The sequence below is a fragment of the Kogia breviceps genome, chromosome 7 (genome assembly GCF_026419965.1).
Source record: "Kogia breviceps isolate mKogBre1 chromosome 7, mKogBre1 haplotype 1, whole genome shotgun sequence".
In the NCBI taxonomy this organism is placed as follows: Eukaryota; Metazoa; Chordata; class Mammalia; order Artiodactyla; family Physeteridae; genus Kogia; species Kogia breviceps.
Window position 1 is genome coordinate 14,667,436 of NC_081316.1, and position 14,478 is coordinate 14,681,913.

General features: G+C 59.8%; 2 protein-coding genes across 10 annotated transcripts in view; one reads left to right on the forward strand and one right to left on the reverse strand.

Annotated features, from left to right (window-relative positions):
- MACROD1 (mono-ADP ribosylhydrolase 1) overlaps positions 1–14,478 on the reverse strand; it is a 152,236-nt gene that overhangs the window by 82,393 nt on the left and 55,365 nt on the right. The window lies entirely within an intron of this gene.
- Positions 1–14,478, forward strand: part of FLRT1 (fibronectin leucine rich transmembrane protein 1) — a 78,581-nt gene that overhangs the window by 46,624 nt on the left and 17,479 nt on the right. For 7 of the 8 annotated variants that reach the window (XM_067037478.1, XM_067037481.1, XM_067037482.1 and 4 more), the window contains exon 2: positions 12,072–12,290. The exons of the other annotated variant lie outside the window; for it this stretch is intronic. The gene's annotated coding sequence lies outside the window, so the exon portion shown is untranslated. The remainder of the gene's footprint in view (positions 1–12,071; positions 12,291–14,478) is intronic. 8 annotated transcript variants of the gene reach the window in all.

The window sequence follows — 14,478 nt, forward strand, 5'->3', positions numbered from 1 at the left end:
GTCCCAAGGGAGGCCCTGGCAGAGGCAGTTCCCACCCAAAGCCCATTCTGTCCCGTTCAGTTTTAGGCTGAAGCGCAAACAAGGCTCAGTGCCTGCTGCTGCCCCACCCCCCACCCCACGCCAAATCAAATTCATTCGGTGCTATGATTTCAATGTGGGCGGCGGCCTGCCTTCCGGGGAGGGAGTGCGGGGGAGGCTGGCACAGGGGCCAGGCCCAACCATGGAGCTGGCAGGCGGGAGCTGGCGGGGATGAGGCCGTTTGTCTGGGGCAGCCGGCTTGGCTGGCCGGGATCTTCCACCCAAATTCAATTTTAACCCAGCTCATAGATCTTCCAAGTCCGTCCCCTGCCACCCGCCAGGTCCACCACAGGCTTCAGCTTGGGCCGGCACAGGGACAGCTTCGTTCAATGTTCTGTGCGGCTGCAGGGCAGCGGGGTCTGCCTGCCTTGGGGAGAAGGGACAGTCATGCACGGACAGGCCTGGAGGTCCTGGAGGCACTGGCTACTGGGGTTGACCAAGGGCCCAGCCTGTCTGTCCCAAGTAGAAGCCTGGTGTCATCATCTGGGGGCCCTAAAGGCCTGGGCCAGGGTCCCAGTGGGGCTGTGGCTGGCTCTGCTGTCAGAAAGGTCTGGGTTCAAATCACAGCTCCACCTCTTCCTGGACAGGAGGTGGGTTTCCTAACTTCTCTAGGCCTCAGTTTGCTCAGCTGTGCGGTGGGGGAATCATAGCGTCCCCTGGAGGACATAGGGGGAATAAGGAAGGTGATGTAGATAATGCCCTGGAACGGAAGTGGGCTCCTCTGGGGGCCACCACCAACCTGAGCTGTCAGAGAGGTGGGCTGGGTGCCCCTTCCTCTCCCCACGGCCCCTGCCCCCGGCAGACAGCAAGTGGCCTGCCACCCAAAGGGGAAGAGCAGGGGTGGCCACTGTAGGAGCGATCTGGGAAGCCCACAGGCTTCCTTCCTTTGCCCCCTTCCCCTGGAGCACGGGGGGCTGCACCCTGGGATGTGATGGGAGCCCTAGGGCTGGGGTGGGGAGTTTGGCCACCGTGCCCAAGGCCCTCTCTGCAGGGCCAAGGGAAGCTTCCCTTAGCTGTTAATTTGTTGTTTATGGAGATGTAAGGCGCACGGCGGCCAGCCACACACCAGCTGAAGTGCCAGCTCGGGGAATTTTATCTTGTACGCACCACCCCCAGCTCAGAGGACAGAACATTCCTGTGCCTGCCCCAGACCCCCCCGCCCCGCCGGGTTTTCTACTCTCAAGTCTCAACCTGCCCCTCCCCCTCCGCTCCGCCCTCCCCAGGTCCCCCCGCGGCCCTCAGGATGAAATGCAGACCCACTCCCCGGGCGCCCCCAGCTGAGTGACCTCCCCCCCGCCCAGCACCACCCCGGCCTAGGTGGGCTTCTCTCATTACCTCCCCGAGCCAGCCTTCTCCCTGCTGCTGACTCCCGCCCTGCTCCAGGCATCATATTGTCCGTGTTGGCTCACGTTTAGGGAAGAAAGGGAGGAGAGAAGGAAGGAGGGAGGGTTACCGTGCCCACAGCACAGGTGACAGCACTGAGGGATTTGTGACTCGCCCCGGGTCCCCAGGCACTTGCTGGCAGAGCCGAGGTCTGTGGGACTGTAACTTCGCCCTCCTTCCTCCCCCGCCCTGTGACTTCTGCAGCCACCCTGGAAACAGTGGTAGGAGAAGCAGGGCTGATGCTGCCCCCTCTCCTCCACTGCAGGGGTACAGAGAGGAAAACCAGAGAAGCCTTTTCCATGTAGAGACCCCTTCCTTGGCCCCCACATCTCCTGGCCGACGCTCCCAGAACACACTGGGTCCTGACACACGCAGGGTGCCTGGTTCCCCACCCTTCATGACCCCCAGGCCCACCTTGCTCTGCTGGCCTTTCCCCACACAGTGGCCACGCGGCCACCTCCCGGGCGGCTGCCACCTCATCCACGCCCCCAGAGGCACGTTCGTCCTGCATCAGGGGCGCACAGGCAACATCCCCACCAGTAAACGATGAGGGGCCGTATTTCACCTGCACCCAAACGTGGACCGTGAAGGCATTAAAATAAATGATGGCGCAGTCAAGTGAGGCCCGGGAATTGCAGGTCTGGCAGAAGCGCACCTGTGCTGGCCTCCTGCTCCCCTGGGGCTCCAGCCGCACGTTGGTGCCCAGAACTGGGCCTTCTGGAAGGCCCCCAGGACCTAAGGAGGGAAACAAGCCGGCTGCTGTCCCCTCTGAAAGCAAGCCAGACGGGGGGGGGGGGGGGGGGGGGGCGGTCCTGCTTCTGCTGCCTGGGGAGGGAACATGTGGGCAGGTAAGGGCAGGGGAGCTCCTTCACGGTCTCACCACTCAGACCTTCCCCCTCTCCCACCCATGCCCCCCGCCCCGGGGCTGTAGGTCAGGCCAGCTCCCCACCACCCAAGCCCCTTGCTCAGGGCAACAGGAGAACCCAGGCCAAGACAGGGGCCTGGGACGTGTGGCTCTCACCGAGCAGGCTGTGTTCTCTAGGCCCTAGAACGGGCAGGGTCAAGCTGGGTGCAAGCTTCACCACCCCATGAAGGAGCTCTGGGCCAGGAGACAGGGACACAGGTCCCAAGCTGCCGGGCATTGCCACGGATGCCCCGAGGTGATGGTGGCCTGTAGAATGGGCACAGCTAGAGCCAGTGTCCTGCGAGCCTCACTCCCAAAGCCCGGATGTGGATGGCTGGAGGGCGGGATGCCTGGCCCAGGATCTCTGCACTCCGGGGTCCATCGACCACTTTCTTTGTGGGCGAGGGCGGGTGATAGCTTAGCTCCCCTTAGCTTCTGTACGTGGGGCGAGGGAGAGGCGGGAGAGGCCCAGATTGTGTCAGGAGGGGGAGTCCAGTCCTCCTCAGCTGTTTGAGGGCCCAGGGGGCGCTCTGCCCCAGGTCACCCAGTCCAGCATGGATAGACAGGTTCCCACATTATCACTGCCCCCCATCACCATCTGCCTCCCCTGGCCTCCTCCTCTGGCTCTTCCCATAGACACGTGGGCCCCTGTGAGTCTCCCGCCCCCCGCCCCCCGCCCCTCAGGGCCTCGGGGACTCTGTTACTCAGACAGTGCTTGCAAAAATAAAGTTGCGCCACCTGGGGACTCCGCCAGGTGAGTCGATTAAAGCTGCTGTGTCCTCTGGGGAGGGACAGGAGGGCACCCCGGGGAGCCGTAACCAGGAGATGGAGGGGCCTGTGTGTCTAGAAGCTCAGCTGCCAGGCAGGGCTGGGGACGGGCAGCAGGGACTTGGGGGCAGGGAGGCCGGGTCCGGCCCCAGCTCTACCCCCCTGAAGCCGTGAGACCTCGGACAGGCTGCTCTGGAAGCCTCAGGTTCCTTGCCTGTGAAAAGGAGGCAGCACCATGCTCCTTGTAGGGCCGCCGCTGTGAAGGTGAGCCTCGGAAGAGAAGGCGGGCGCCCGGTAACCGCCAGCCTCGTGCCCCCCTGTTTGCCCCTGCGTGTGGCAGCCGGGACGGTGGCCATCTGCAGCACAGCCATGCGACGGCCTTAGTTCCTGTGCTCTCCTGGGCAGAGCGCCCAGCTCAGGGCTCCCTGTGAGGTACCTGTGTCCCCCCTTCAGCCCCCCGGGCCTCCGCACTCCAGCCCCAGCATCCCTCTTGCAGGTCCTCACAGGGTCCCTTCTGGCACCATGTCACACACACCGGGACGCCTGTGAGGGGCTGCTCGCTGTCTGCCTGGCAGCCCCCGAGGGCACCGCCTTTCATCCCTGTGGCTCCAGGGTGCACAGCCCTTTACAGTTTTGTCCTGCACTTAAGTCACTTAAACTCTCTGGGTCTCAGGTGTCTCATCTGTGAAAAGGGGACAGTATGCTTCCTCACGGGATCGTTAAGAGTATGAAACGAGTCAATGCAGACAGCAGAAGACTTTGAACGTGCATGGCACACAGGAGGCCCTCAGGAGGTGGAAGCGGCTACTCTGTTGTCACTTCGCAGGGGATCAGAGTGTACTGGAGGGGTTGTGCACACAGCCATGGACAGGGTTAGGGAAACCCGCACGGGAAAGGGAGGCTCTCTGGGCTGGGGACAGTAGGGAGAGTCACCACACAGGTCTGAGGGGGAGGGGAGGCAGTGGTAGCCAGAGAGAGTAGCCAGAGCCATCAGCGGGTCCCTGAACAAGAGAGGGACGCGGCCGGGGGAGTCCGTGCTGCACCCGGCTCCCCTCCCTCCCTCTGCGCTGCTGCCGGGGCTCCCCATGGCCGAGCCCAGCCAGAAGCCAGGGCTCCAGGAGCTCGCTGGTGACCACAGCCTCCCGGGCCTAGAGCAGGCTGGAGAGTGATCTGAAGGGACAGCACGCACAGCCTCTCAGAGTTCCACGGGCCCTGGAACAGGATGCAGGCAGGCGATGGTGAAGACATTTCACAGAGGTTAAGAGCACCCACAGGCTCTGGGTCAGAAAGAGCAGGGTCCTGGCCTTGACTCTGCTGTGAGACCAGGGTAGGGTGACCAGCTGTCCCGGGTTGCCCAGGATTTGTGCTAAAACTGGGAAAGTCCCAGGCAAAACAGGACCTGTGGGTCATCCTGGACCTGGGCCAAGGTACCTCACGCCTCTGAGCCTCAGTTTCCTCGTCTGTAACATGGAGAAGGAGCCCTCTACCTGGGCGAGCAGGCCTGGGAAAATCAAATCAGACCCAGCCAGTGGATGGGATGGCATGCAGGTCTCCAGCCCCTGCCTGTCCTCAGGAAATGGATCCAAGGGTGTTTTTCCCGACCAGGAGCCTAATAGTCAGCAGTTATTTATCGTCGAGTTTCCTAGTGGGTAGGAAAGCCACAAATAAGTAAACTCAGGCAGCAGGGCACCATTATTGAGCCCAGTGCTTTATTTCCCCATCTCGTCTCCGGCCCGGGCCGGCTTTCGGTCAGTAATAATTTACAATGCAGGGCTTCCCTGGTGGCGCAGTAGTTAAGAATCCACCTGTCAGTGCAGGGGGCACGGGTTCGAGCCCTAGTCAGGGAAGATCCCACATGCCGCGGAGCAACTAATGCCGTGAGCCACAACTACAGAGCCTGCGCTCTAGAGCCTGCGAGCCACAACTACTGAGCCCGTGTGCCACAACTACTGAAGCCCGAGCGCCTAGAGCCGGTGCTCCACAAGAAGAGAAGCCACCGCAGTGAGAAGCCCTGACACCGCAACGAAGAGTAAGTAGTTCCCGCTCACCGCAACTAGAGAGAGCCCGCACGGAGCAACGGAGACCCAATGCGGACAAAAATAAATAAATAGATAAAATTTATTTAAAAAAAAATTGTGATGCAGCCCCTGCAAGAGAGGGGAGGTGGCCAAAAAACCACGGTAGGTTGGAGTCACCCTCCCCGTACCAGCTCTGTGCTCACAGGTGGCTGTGACGGCTGGGCTGGGGGCTGGGGAGGGAGGCCAGCGGCCCAGCGCACAGGGAGGAAGCAGAAGGGGGAAGCCTGGGCCCCACTGCAGGGGCGCCCCTGGAGGAGAGCAGGGGGGAGCAGGCAGCTGAAGTGCTGACCGGGCCCAGCCGTGTCCCTGACCACCAATCAAGCCCACATTCTGAGCCAGAGGTATCGCAAGACTAAAACGGGGCAAGGGAACGGCAGTGGGTCTCTCCACGGAGCAGTCTGGTGTTTGTCTCAGGTGGGAGCCGAGGGGAGCAGGGCCTGAGACAGGGGTCATGTACCTGAGCTCATGGGAAAAACCTCAGGGAGGACGTGAATCGGGAGAGGAGGGGAAGGGAGGAGCCTAGCGGTGGTCCTGGCCCGGATCTAATTCACGGGGGCTCCAGAGCAGAAATTGCACAGAGCGGTATCTCGCTGAGGCCTCGGGGCCAGCCAGTGGTCTCCGGGACCCTGCTTGCTGTAGGAGGAGGGAGAGGGCGTGAGTGGCTGGCGAGGAGGCTGGAGCCGCCAGCAGCCGCCAGTCACAGTACCTGGTCTAGGGGTTGGGGGGCCCGGAGGTCTCCACCAAAGGGTCTCCAGCCCACAGAGCCTTTGCCAGCGTTTACCCTGCTGCAGAAGGAAAGGGCTGTGATTTGGATTTCATAATTTACATAGCTGATTTCATCACGTTTCATGTTCTGTCATGTTTCCTGCCATGACAATTTCATTCGTCCCTCTGGGGACACGAGGGCGTTAAACTGGGATGCGGGGCGGAGGTGGCACGAGCTAAGCTCCTGTCCCAGGGCCAGGCTGGTGCGAGGGAGAGTCAGACGCAGCAGGAGTCTGCTGCTCTGGGGCCACAGGCTGAGGCTGGGGCACAGGGGCTGCAGGAGGGAGGTGGGTTTCCCAGGCAGTCCGACGGGACGCCGAGGGAAGAGCTTTACCAAGAGCACTTGTCTCAGGGGTTATGATAATAATAATCGCTGGCTTCCATATGGGCCTAGAGTACAAGGCTGGTCCTCAGGGCATCCACACGGTACCTCCTTGGATTGTCACCACAGGCCCATGAGGTGCTGTGAGGTGCTTCCCTCATTACTCCATCTCATAGATACAGAAACCGGACACTCAGAGACATAACACACTGGCCCCAAGTAACACAGCTGTTGAAGCTACACATGGAGTTCAACTCTGAACTCTGACTCCAGGCTGCTAACCACCTATGAACGCCCCTCCTCACCCTGCAGCCACATCCCAGGGTCCCAAGGAGGCAGCTGAGGCCCCAACAGGTCAAGGACTCATCCAAGGTCGTCTAGCGCTGAAGCACTCTCCCTGTACCCGCTGTGGGCACTCCCAGGTTGCCCCTGCCTCCCAGCCCCCCCTCTATCCCCACTGTGACCCCAGCCCATCTGGGGAGGCCCCAGGCGCCATTTTCTGAGGGGAGCTGGGCAGAAACCTAATTTGCAAACAACGGACAGGGGAGAGGCAGCCTGGCTGCCCGCTCTTAATTAAGGAGGCTCCCTCCTGAAGGCCTCAAAAAACAACCCTCCCAAGCCAGGGCCAGCAGCATGCCTTGGTGTGTTCAGAAGGCCAGACTGGACCCCTGCCCCTGTCCCCCACCCACTGGAAAATGGGCTGCCCCCCTGTTTGGCCTGTTTTAGGGACAGCAAGTTGGTCCTGGGATAGCTGGTAGCACCGCACATGGCTGACCCCCTCCTGGCCCTCATCAGGGGCAGTGTGACCATGGGGGGGCGGGGCGGGGAGGGGGAGGGAGGTGGCACTGCACCTTCTCAAGGCCAGCCGCCCGGAGAAGCTCTGAACATGGCCTTAAGGAGGCCCCAACTTCCACCACTAATGCTTCCCTTCTCTTGTCTTTTCCTTCTGCCTGGCACTTACAAAAATTAAACACGGATGGTTTCATCTTGGGAGAATTAGTATTCTAGGCAGGGCTGGGGGATGTGATTGGAATGTCAAGGCCAGAGCCACAGAGCTGGAAGGGAAGGGAAGAGGGGCCCTGGGGTGGGGGCAGAGGGCTCCAACCTGCCCAGGAAGCACGGTAGGGCCTGCGAGGGGCAGCCTGCTTCCAGTCCACCTGGCCTCACCTGGCCTCCAGGGGTAAGGACGAGGCTGGGCGTGGCCGGAGGGGGCAGCATCGGTCCAGGGCTGGCGGAGGAGGCAACGGGGGCAGCTCAGGACAGAGACTGCGTCTGGCCAGGACCTGTGGCTTCCCGTGGCCCCAGCTCAGCTTATCTACACATCCATCCCCTCCCTCATTTGGCCCGCATTTGCTGATGCGTGTGCCTCTCGTGTGCTAGGCACCGAGCGGGGGGCGTGGGGGGGGCGTGGGGTTAAGGGCTGAGACGTGCCTGTCCTCACCACTGCCTGGAACACAGCAGACACTCACCAAACATCATACTGCGTCTCCCAAAGCGTGATCTGAAGAACGTGCTAACAGGTTAACAGAGGTTAACAGGTAACCGCTGGAGCGAACAGGGCTCAATTGGTATCTTTGAGACGGGACTTCTCAGAGCCTTTAACACGCTGACGCGCCCCGTGAACCGGGTTGGGGGAACGCTGGCCTGCAGCCTCCTGCCCGTCTGAGCGCAGCCCTCTCGTCCTGGCCACACAGGAAATGTGCTGTGGGCACAGAGCTGAGTCGAGAGTGGGTTTGTGTTCGGGCTCCGCGGTGGACCCACTGTGTGGCCTTGGGCAGGCTCCTGAATATCTCTGTTTCCTCAGGTGGAAAATTGAAATGGTAATAACAGTGCCTGTGGGCTCAGTGAGGTGCCGTAAGAATAGTGCCTGCCTCAGACTTCATACGGGGTTGCTACTGTTCTCGCCATTGTTGTGTTATTATTATCCACTTAGCTCTGTGTGCCTGGGCCGTAGTCGGAACTCAATCAGTTTAGCTATGGTTGTTGTCACTGCTGCTGACACAGTCCCCGCCCTTAAGAGGTCACGGCCAGGGGGTTAAAGACAATTAGAATCCAGGGTGGAGAGTACAGGGCTGGGGTTCTGTGGAGGTGGCCAGAAGGAACCACAGCACGGCTGCAGGAGCTGACCTCAGGGGATTGGCTGGGCCCCCACCTGACACGGTCATCCCGGTCCAGGCTCACTGCTAAGCGGCCATCCAGCCTGGGCCTTGACACCCGCGGCAATGGAAGTCTGGCCCATCTTTGGGCATCTCTGCCTGTTACAGATTTCTTCCTTAACTGAATCTCTCCTGGTCCTTCTAGTTCTTGGGCCTCCCCAGAGTAGGCTGGCCTTCCTTCTCTAGGTCAGCTGTGCAGAAAACGGAGGACAGGGGACCAGCTCTCTTTCCCGAACTGTCCCATCCTCCCTCTGTCACTGCCCTAGCTGCCTCTCACTCCTCTGGGTCTCCTGCCGTGCAGTGTGGCTGTGCATCTCGTGGAGCCCAGACTGAACAGGGTTCCTGTTTAGTCTGACCCGGGCAGAATCAGGCAGGGAGCAGGGTGCAGTCTGTCCCTCCTTTTTTTTTTTTTTTTTTCGTGCTAGGCGGGCCTCTTACCGTTGTGGCCTCTCCCGCCGCGGAGCACAGGCTCCGGACGCGCAGGCTCAGCGGCCACGGCTCACGGGCCCAGCCGCTCCGCGGCATGTGGGATCTTCCCGGACCGGGGCACGAACCCGTGTCCCCTGCATCAGCAGGCGGATTCTCAACCACTGCGCCACCAGGGAAGCCCTGTCCCTCCTTTTAACACAGCCCATCCAGAACTAGGAGCCGGGGCCCTCTGTGTCTGGAGCAGTCAGTCACCTTGCTCTGCAGACAAAGAGAAAGCCAGTCTAATAGAGAGCAGGGTGCCAGGGGAGCCTGAGAGGCCATTCTAAAGGAGGCTGGGGACAAGGGAGGGTCAGGGAAGGCTTCCTGGAGGAGGTGGCGGCACTTATCAGCCAGAACCAAATGGCAGGCTCCCAGAGCAAAGACCTTCTGAGTCACCCAGTCCGCCCCTATCTGACTGCAGGGAGACTGGCAGAGCCGTCTGGTTGCTTACATCACAGGTCGGACTCCAGGAGCTAACTATTCAGGTGTTACAGGAGGGATCATTTATCTCGAGGAAATGTGGCTCGGGGAGGCCAACCACAGAGGCCAGAGACCCGGCAATGCTGGATCCCCAGCTCCTTGTCTACCAGGATTCAGAAAGTCCCCTCACTCATCATGACCATGGCATCCCTGGCTGTCCATGGGGTCCACTGGGGTGGGGGGATTCTGAGGCCAGGGAATCGCTTTAGCCCAATGCCCCCGTCTGGGCCTGTATCCCGGAAGGTGAGTGCCGGTTTTTTGGTGGCCACAGGACAGGGAAGCAGCTGCCCGGTGAGGCCGGCCCAGGTACCAGGGGCCTCATTAGCCGCAGCTTCAAAGAGCCCCATTATTAACAAAATACGCCATGAATCCTTTTTCTTCCTCTTTCTATCCTTAAGGCAGATTCCCAAGTGAAAAGGAAAATATACAATGAGTGGCAATGAGGAAACCTCAGAGGAAAGCCAAGAGGCTGCAGAGCCGGGAAGGAGCATCAGTCCACCCTCGCGTGGGGTGTGGGCTTCCTTTCTTTATTTAAAATAGTACCTCCCCTTTCCCTTCCTCCCAATTCAGCTGGTCTCTCAGGCTGCGCTTTAAGTCCTTTTGAAGTGTTACAACCATTTTCTCCTCTTTCAATTAACAACAAGAAAAGGAAGCTAATAGCTTCCTGAGCCACTCGCTGTAAATATTAACAAAGCCTGGCCGCCTGGCCTGGGCGCCGCGCGTTGCTCCCAGCTGGAGAGTGAATTTACGGGAAGGAGGGGAGGGGTGAGAGATTTCCAACGCAGAGGCGAAAATCCCTTGGCACAGGCTTCTGCTGGTGCAGGGAATCTGAAGAGCCGGGGAGCCAGGCGAGGGGGAGCCAGGCGAGAGGGCGCCTGTCCCTGGGGGCTGGGGGTCGGCACAGCTAGCGAGAGGGAAGTAGATACTTCTGGAAGAAAAGGCAGCTTCCACCAGCTGCACCTGAGTAACTTGGAGGATGTAGGTGCATGGCCTGGAATCCCCAGCTCATGGCTTTGATTGTGGTCAGTGGTGGAGGTCTAAGGAGGAGTGGCATTTTGAATGCAGCAGCTGGAGGGGTGCTGAGGTCCCCCGGGGCACATGCTAAACCCCCAGGACCTGCCTGTGCCCCCTAGGGTGTAGGGCTCCTGAAGGAATCTGAGGCTGGGGAGGGGGCTGAGGGAAGGGGCTGTGGAGGAGGGGAGCTAAGACCCTACGAGCAGAGGCTGGGTTCTGAAAGCTCCTCATCCTGCTGCCTGGGAGGCCACTAACTGTGACCCCCATGACCCCAAGCCTACCAGACACACCAGCAAAGTCCTGTGTGCTCGAGAGTTATGGCGTGTAGACTCTGCAGGGCCCATCTTGTGGCCAGGGTGGCCAGGGGCCCGGGTAAGAGCATGCAGAGGCTGGTGGCCGGGAGGGGACCAGGTCTTCTGCCTGGGGCTGTAGGACCACCTGCAGCCCCCCTCGAGGGCCTTCCCACCCTCGGGCTGAGAGCAGCGGTCATGAGCCCAGCTGGGTGCCAGCACCCTTGGCCAGCTTGCGCCCTCGCCCGCTCTCGCAGCTCCCGCAGCACCGAGTCCCTCCTGACGCCCGCTGGCTCGCAGGAGATTTCAAAAGCACGAGACCACTCCAGGTGCAGGGGGCCTCTGCAGGCACCTGCCCGCTCTTCTGTCTCACCGCTGCCCAGGGATGACAGTGCCCACTTGACGGCCTTTCTAGGTGCCCACTGCTCGGCCACATTGTGGGGGCAGCACCCTAAACTGGTACAGCCAGGCCTGGAAGAGCCTGGGACCCTGGAGCCGGTGGCTTCTCTGCTCTGGGCACTGCCCGCCGGCTCACATGCTTGCACACCCATCCCTGAAAGTCTGGGTTTTGTCAGGAAATGGTTTAATTAGCAGAGTGGAGGCTGGGAGGGTTCACGCCCGAATGCAGGCTCCCTCACCTCCTCCCCTTCTCACCCGCGATGCTGTGCGGGTGCCATGCTGCCGTGCCAAGCCTTGGGGCCAGAGCGAGTGAGAAGGGGGCCGGGGTGGGGGGGTGGAATCACACGCAGAGGGAGGAGCTGGAGCCTCCAGCACGCCCCCTCCAGAGGCCTCCCTGCTGCCCTGCCCAGGGCACCTAGAACCAACACCCGCCTTGGGCAGGCTCAGAGCCCCCGGCGGGCCAGCCAACCATGGTGCTGCTTCCTGTGGTCACGGGAGCCACCCTCAGCCACCCTCCAGCGAGGAGAAGGGGCAGGGAACCCACTCAGCCCCTGGGCTTCTCTTCAGGGAGGCCTCCAAGTCAGTCCCTTCCCCTCAACCCCCCTGCTCCCCACCCCTCCTCCTGAGGACATTGTCCCAGCCTCTCACTGGTCCCCTCCCATGCACCCTGGTACCCTCCAATTCTCTCCAAGGTCTGGTCATGCCCCTTCCTGCCTGGGCACCCTCGCTGGCTGCCCACTGCCCTCAGAATGAAGACCAGGCCCCTCAGCAGAGCATCTGAAACTCCCCCCAAGAATCCCATCTCCCACTTCAGCTTAGATCATTGCCCTCTACTAACTCAGAGCTTTGGGACACCAACCTTCTCCCCGCACCAAGCCCTCTCACCTCTGAGCCTTTGCATATGCTGTTCCCTCAGCCTGAACCGCCCTTCCTGCCTAACCCCCTACCGTGCTGACTCTGTTACAGGAGCAGTCCACAATCCCCAAAGGAAAAGCTCTCCCTGCCCCATGGCCCTGGCCCCCAGCCCTCTGCATCCCGGAGAGAGGGCACATGACTGTGGCAGCACGCGGGTCCACGCTGGCACGAGCGAGGCGTGACCCACACACTGCAGTGCGGGAGAAGGGACAGGCCCTGTGGATGGCTGTCCTCACGGCAGGAAGTCAGCAGCCACGGAACAAACTCCAGGTATGAGTCACAAAGAGCCTTTTCATCTCTAGAGGTCAGATACAGATGTTGACCTCAGCCTGGAAGTCTAAAATGAAAGAACACCCTGGGTCTCCCTAGCTCGCGCCAGCTTTGACCTGCTTACAATGATCTAAACTCTGCCCTCTTTGCCACGGGGCAGCTCTGCCCAGGGAGGGGGGCAGGCATGTTGTTCATTTAAAATGCCACTCGGCTAAGTCACCAGCCATAAAGCCCACCTGGGTTTCCAGCAGCACATACAGGAATCTGATTAGTGACACACATAAAATCCATCCCAAAGAGCCATAGGTTGGAAAGAAGCTGGAAGGCTAATTGCTAATATAGGAATTAATATCAGTGAGTACTGATCTTCAAGGCAAGTGGGAACTGTAAAGCTGCAGAGTGTTTCCACTTCAGGTGGAGGCCCTGGGGTCCAAAGTTGGAGTGGCCACCCTGAAAGATGGATGGGGGGACCCTGGCCACACCTGCGCCACTCGAGCTTGCCACTGAACCCACGTGACTATTGTGATGTGGGAGTCTAGAGGACCCCAGAAGCACAGCACAGTGTCACCTTCCCCAGAAAGCCCCCTGTGATCCAGGCACCGCCCCCAACACACACCCAGGCTGGGCAAGGAGCGGCTTTTGGCTCTGCTAATGCCCTATGTGTGTCTCACACTGTGGCCTTCTGCAAACCAGTGGCCTCCCCCACTGGACCATGAGCTCCTAGAGGACAGAAGCTCCTCTTCAGGTCCACGTGTCCTGCACAGTGGCGGAAGCGTGATGGGTCTCAATACACATTTGCCAGATAGATGGATGGATGGACGTAGAGATGGAAAAATAGACGGACAGAAGGAAAGATGGACAGGTAGATGGATGAATGGAGAGATAGAGGGTGGGAGAGAGAGCTGTACAGACGGATGGATGGAGAGATGGACAGATGGATGGAGAGATAGATGGTTGATGGATGGATGGAAAGATGGATGAATAGATGGATAATTGCATGACAGGGACTCAGGAGAAACCCAAGGTCCCTGGGTGCCTGGGCCTAAGGGCCACCTTGTGTTTCTGTTGCACTGAGACTTGGCATCCTGCAGGGAGAAGGAAACTGGCCCAGAGTTCAAGGTCCTGGCTGTCATGTAAGTCATACAAACTTAGACAAGTCCCCCCCTTCTCAGTGTCACTGCACCTGTACAGTGCGGACAGTCCTCCCTGCCCCTGCCAGCTGTGCTGGGCTGTCCCGAGGCTCAGGGGAAATGGCAAATTAGAAATGACCTGGAAAAGGATAAGGGACATTGTCCCCTTGTAAATGGTGTATATGTACAGGCAGGCAGATCTGGCCAAAATGCAGAGAGTGCTATAGAGACGTGGGATTGTGCACTTGGCTTTCTTTCCCCGCTTTCAAATTTCCTTTAATACAGTTATGATGTTGTTATTTATAACAAAAAGTAAAATTGTGTAAGCATCTCAAGTGCTTACAGATGGAAGCTTTTATTAGGTTGACCCAAAAAAGTGCTCTTTGACATTGGAATGCAGGGCCCAGACCTATAGGAACAGGGGACGGCCGAGGCGAGGAGGGGGAGCAGAGGCTGTCCTGTGGTCAGAGTGCCCGGAACTGGCCAAGGAGTGGCTCCCGCTTACTGAGACCCCGGGACCACGAAGATTCACCTTGTCCTTGGTCAACTCGACTGAGGACTTTGCTTGCACTGTGTGGCCTAGGCTTACTCGATCCAATATTGTGCCCACTGGGGACTGCACGGCCCTGATGATAGGTGTGTGCCAGAAGGGCTCATTGAGGAGGTATTCCTGGGCCCAGCGCATGCAGGTGGCTACAACAGTCATAATCATGCACCCATGCGGGGAAAGTGCTCGCACCTCACAAGCACTGCGGCCAGGCTGCCCTTGGAGCACACACACCCCAGACACCCGAGAGGCACCCGCTCACCCAGAAGCACTCAAGGAGCCCCTGTCCTCAGTGGGGCCTGGGGCGTGCAGTGCTGCCTGATTCCCAGGAGGACCACACTCAGGGAAGGGGATGCAGGGGAGGGTTACCCAGAATGCACAAGGGTGGACAGGCCCACTGAGAGCCTTGCTTGGACCCTGGATTTTCTAAATGAGAAAGCAGAGTGGGGAGTTCACTGGGTGCACTTATTAAGCACCTACTGTGTGCAAGGCACTGACTCAGGCACCAGGG